Below are 6,174 nucleotides of genomic sequence, written 5' to 3'. Positions count from 1 at the left end.
CAGCTGGAGCGCCTCCTCGAGGCCAAGCCATCAGGCGTCCTCCTCGCTCGAGGACTCCTCGATGGTGTGTTGGTTTACCTTCCCCAATGCCTCCAGGAGCATTGCCTCCTCCTTCCACCTCGCCATCAGCGATGGAAGGAGGACGTCCATTTAGACAGCGGTGTTCGTCATGCTTGGTCGCAAACTACACATCCCAGTTCTGGATATCTGACACGTACTTTGGGTCACAGTGTTGCTTCAGGGTGAGGAGAGCACGCCGCTTGCGAATCTCTTCCGCATGCACTCGCTCAGACTGCAGCATGACCAGCAACAAAATGTGGTGGGGGCATGGTGCTAGTTGTGCGGGAGGTTTACGTCCGACAATGGCTGCGGGACACTGTACTTCCATTGTTACCGCGTGCGATGCATGGGCAAGTACAACTGGTCGCGTGGCCATTGCCCCCCTCCAGTGGTGCTAGCGTGAACTTGGCCAGGTCTCACGATGAGTTGGTCTCATGGCCAAGCTTTCCCTTGCCCTTGTTGAGGAAGCCCATGGTGACGACATGTCTAGGGTTTGTGTCACGCGATGAGGGACCATGTGTGGCGAGGTGTGAACGCGAGTGGGAAGGGGAAGTGGATGAGTGATACGTCTCCAACGTATCATTTTTTATTGTTCCAGGTTGTTATATTATCATTCTTGGATATTTTGGAATCATTTTATACCAACTTTATATTATTTTTTGGGACTAACCTATTGACATAGTGCCCAGTGTGAGTTGCTGTTTATGCTTGTTTTTTTACTTCGCACGAAATCAATATCAAACGGAGTGCAAATGTCACGAAACTTTTTGGAGATTTTTTTTCTGCCCAGAAGACATCGAGAGCCAGGTTGCACACTAGGCACCAGGGCACGCGTGCCACCCTGGCGCAGCCTGGTACCTAGTGGGCACCTCGTGGCTCATCTTGGCATGATTCCAACTTCAAAAATTCCTATAAACAGAGAAACCTCTAGAAACAATCCTAGATGAGAAGTTTCGCCGCCGCAAGCCTTTGTAGCCATGAAAACCCAATCGGGAGCCCGTTTTGGTACCCTGTCAGAGGGGGAGATCATCTCTGGTGGCCATCTTCATCATCCCGACGGAGGCCATGACAAGGAGGGAGTAGTCCACCCTCGGGCTAAGGGTTTTACCAATAGATATGTGTTTAATCTCTCTCTCTCTCTCTCTCGTGTTCTTGAGATGTCATGATCTTGATATATCATGGGCCTTGTTAATATAGTTGGATCATATGGTGTTTGTCCCAAGATATGATTATGATGAATTAAGTCTTTCACTTTAAGATCTCGTTATGTTGGATTGACTATTCAGGTTTGAGAGCACATGATGTATGTTTTGCATGCGGATACCCGTAGTGACATTGGAGTATTCAAGTGATTCACTTGATATATGTTTTGGCACTCAACTCGCGGATTCCCGAGGTGACATTGGGGTAATCTATGCATAGGGGTTGATGCATGTTTTCATACTATGTTCTCCGATAGAAATCTTAAGGTACTCCTTGAAGTTCTTTGTGTTGGATTGAATATTAAGAATCTGAAATTGTTTGATGCATGTCGTATAATTAGCCCACGGATACTTGAGATGACATTGGAGTATCTAGGTAACATTAGGGTTGATTGATATGCATCAATGGTGTTATTTTAGTACGAAATCTTGAATAGATTGATCAGAAAGGATAACTTGTTATTTTAGTACGAACTCTTGGAAAGATTGATCGGAAAGAATAACTTTGAGGTGGTTTCCTACCCTAGAAACAATTTCTTCTTATGTTCTCCGATAGATAGGAACTTTGGAGTGATTTTTCATCGCATGTTGAGTGATTGTTATGTGATCCAATTATATTAGCATTGTTGAGAAATTGCACTAGCGAAAGTACGGACCCTAGGCCTCATTTTCAAGCATTTCAATACAATTTATGCTCAGTTTTGCTACATGCTACCTTGTTTTTTATTGTTCCTATTACAAAAATCAATATCTACTATCAATCTATCATTACTACACCGGTATCACCATCTCTTCGCCGAACTAGTGCACCTATACAATTTACCATTGTATTTGGTGTGTTGGGGACACAAGAGACGTTTTATTATTTGGTTGCAGGGTTGTTTGAGAAATAGCATCTACATCATACACCTCCCATGGATTGATAAACCTTAGGTCATCCACTTGAGGGAAATTTGCTACTGTTCTACAAAACTCTGCGCTTGGAGGCCCAACACGAATCTACAAGAGTTGTGTAGTAGACATCAAGCTCTTTTGTGGCGCCGTTGCCGGGGAGGTGAGTGCTTGAAGGTATATATTTAGACCTTGCAATTAAATCTTTTAGTTTCTTGTTTTTCACTAGTTTGGTTTATAAAAATAAAATTACAAAAACTGGAATTGAGGTGGTCTCATATTGTTCATCTCTATCATGTCTTTCTTGAAAATGATGGAAAGGAAAACTGTGCTCAATTGCTAGAGGAAGAATGTATGAAAATGCTTAATGTAAATTCCTTGAATGATGAGCATGATAGTAATATTGCTAGTATGAATTATCTAAATATCCATGATGCTAATGATATGCAAAGCCACAACCTTGGTGATGATATGTTTGATAAAGATGATATTTTTAGTCCCCCAAGTTTTGATGAGCAAATTTATTATGATGAAAGCATGCATCCTATTATGATGATTATATTGATGAAAGTGGGTTTGGCAGAGTGTCTACTCTAGGTACTAATGATCCCACTATTTTGGAGGGCGTTGAATCTTTTCATAATGATAAAAGTGGAATTGGAGAGGTTATGACTTTATTTAGTGACGATTCCACTATTTCGGAGGAGGTTCTAATTGATTATGACAACAAAGTTTCTATCTATGATGATTATGATGATGACATGTATCTTATAAAGAGTAATAAAAACTATGAAACTTGTCATCATTATTTTAATTTTCACATGGATTATATCAATCAAGTATCTCGTGATAGTTATTTTGTTGAGTTTGCTCCCACTATTATGAATGAGAAGAAATTTGCTTATGTAGAGAGTACAAAAAGTTCTATTCATGTGCATCATGAAAATAATGTTGTATGTGATAGTTATATTGTTTAATTCCTTCATGATGCCACTGAAAAATTATTATGAGGGAGGAACATATGCTTGTAGGAATTGCAATAATATCAAGTTTCCTCCCTATGCATTCAAAGTTTTGAAGTCATGCTTGTTTTCCGTCCCTATGCTAGTTGATCATTGCTAAATAAATTATTTGCTTGCAAATTCCCTATGCATAGTAAGTGGGTTAGGCTTAAATGTGCTTATCATATGCTTCATGATGCTCCCATTGTGTTTCAATTCAATACTTTTATGTGAGCATCATTGAAATCATTATGCCTAGCTAAATGAAATTAAAGAAAAGCACTTGTTGGGAGACAAACCAATAATTATACTTGTTGTTTTTGAGTGTTCACATGATTAATATATTGTATTAATCACGTTTTATAGATTTTATTTTAATGAAGTGCCAAGTAAAGCCTTTGTGATAGTGTGGATACTTGCTTCTTTGATTTTGTGCAAAAAACAGAAATTTTTACGTCCAATGCAGAATTTCTATGATTTTATGGGAGCATAAAAAATCTGAAATTTTTAGACAGTTTTGGGATGCAAATTATCTGCATTTTCCTAATTGTTCATAATTTTTAGAGGCAGGGAAGTATGATTGCATGCAGATCTTCACAGAGTGTTCTGTTTTTGACATATTCTATTTTTCATCAATAGTTTGCGTGTTTTAGTGTTTCCATAGCTTATATTTAGTGATATAAATTATGGGAATGATATAATACAATTTTTATTATGTGAGAACAATTATGAATCTCTTCTTGACAGTACCTAAGTGAATGATCTATATTAATCATACTAACCCATCTCACGAAGTTCCGCTAAGTTTTATGTGATTGAAGTTTTCAAGTTATGGGTGAGATACCAATATGAGGAGAACAAGGATCAGCAATAACCTAAGCTTGGGGATGCACTAGGCATCCTCAAGGTAATATCCAAGGAAGACTCAAGCGTCTAAGCTTGGGGATGCCCCTGTAGGCACCCCCTCTTTCATCTCCAACATTATCAGTATATCGTACTTGCAGCTATATTTTTATTCCTCACATGATATGTGTTTTTCTTGAAGCGTCATTTTATTTTGGTGTTATCTGTTACACGTTATTTATAATCTTGTTTTTCAATAAAAAGTTCCAAGAATTGCCTTTAGAATGCTTGAATTGCATGGGTGATGTGTGTTGTATAAAAACAAAAACTTTTGTTGTAGTATTTGAATCATCAGATTTTACTAGAACATGAAATGTTTCTGAAATTTTTACAAATAATTTCATACAATTTTTTATCACATCCTAAATTGTTAGAATTTTTTAGATACATAAGTATACTTTTTATATAGATTACTACAGACTGTTCTGTTTGGACAGATTGCTACCATAGTTTTGTTATCTACTTATCCTATAGTTTGCATAGCTTATATAGGTAGATATAAATTATGTAAATGATATTATACAGTACCTAATATTTGAAAATTATTATACAGCTTGTCTTGGTAGTGCATGAAGTATTGATTTACTTTTATGTGTACTAACCTATCTCACGAGTTCTTTTCAAGTTTTGTGTCGATGAAGTTTTTGAGACTTTAGTGAAACCGGGATATGAGGGGATTGAACGAGATACAAAAACTGAAGATTGGGGATGCCCAAGGAATCCCAAGTAAATATTTCAAAAAGTATCAAGCATCTAAGATTGGGGATGCTGCGCATCCCACCTCTCTTCATCAACAACTATCGGTTAGCATATGTTGAGCCTAAATTTTTATTTGTCCACATGATATGTGCTATTATTGGAGTGTATTTTATTTTATTTTAAGTTTGAAATAAAATATCATATCTGAAAATATTTATTGAGAGAGAGTCCTCACATAGCTACTTAATTGTTTGACTACTCATTGACCTTCACTTATATCTTTTGAGAGTAGTTTCATTGAATTGTTCGAGTACTTCATTTATATCTTTCTGAACACGGTGGTGCTGTTATTTTGAAGAAATTTGCTCTCATGCTTCACTCAGATATTTTTAGAGTAGTAGAAACTTTGAAAAAATCCTCTTGTGCTACACTTATATTATTTTGAGAGTTGAAATTTTAAGGAAACTTGTGCTCTCGTACTTCACTTATATTTGTTTGAGAGCTTGTTATTAGCAATGGAATTTTTTAAAATGAAATTGGTCCCAAAGTGATAGATATCCAGGGGAGATATAATAAAAACTTTAATGATCATCATTGGATCTTAAATTTGATTCTTTGCAATAGATTTGCGATATGAAATAGTGATATGTGAGTTACGTTGATAAGTAATTATGCTTTAGTTAGAATACTGGTGTTAAGGTTTGTGATTCCCTATGCATGCACATTAAGTCAGTAATTATGCTATGAAATTACATCCTACTTGTGTTGCATTATTCAGTGTTAGTTATGTTTAATGTTCGCTTATGATCATTTTCATTCCTTGGTTGGGCGCTTCTCAATCTATTTGCTAGCCTTCACTTTCACTAAGAAGGAATGCTCCTTGTGCATCCAAATCCTAAATCCAAGGTTTTGCCAAATGAGTCTACCATACCTACCTATATGCGGTATTTCAGTGTCGTTCCAAGTAAATTTCTATGTGCCAACTCTAATGTTCAAAATAAACTTATGTTTTGTGTGCCCGTACAGCTCATGAAGCGGACCAGGGTGGCCGGTATCTTCCATGTTAAATAGATTATTCTTAAGATAAGTGTCTATTCACTTGTCATTGAACGAGAGTATGACGGTAATAGGGATGCCCAGTCCCGAAATGCAAAGAAAACTATTCTATGTTGTCAAACAATAAGTTCCTTAGAAAGTTTTGGTATGGACAGTACCGTGGATGCGGCTAGCCGTGGAATGTGAAAGAATGGTGGAAAAAGGAATAAAATTTATTTTCAGTTTGGCAACCGCCTATGATTTGTTTAGCATGGGAGATTTTGGAAACTCTTTGTCATTTTCGTTGACAGGAAAAGCATACCACACAAAATATTTTATCTCTAAATTTTTCACTTTGAGCTCTGGCACATCTACAAATCCCT

The sequence above is a fragment of the Hordeum vulgare genome, chromosome 4H (genome assembly GCF_904849725.1).
Source record: "Hordeum vulgare subsp. vulgare chromosome 4H, MorexV3_pseudomolecules_assembly, whole genome shotgun sequence".
Lineage (NCBI taxonomy): Eukaryota > Viridiplantae > Streptophyta > Magnoliopsida > Poales > Poaceae > Hordeum > Hordeum vulgare.
This window is presented reverse-complemented; position numbering follows the sequence as displayed.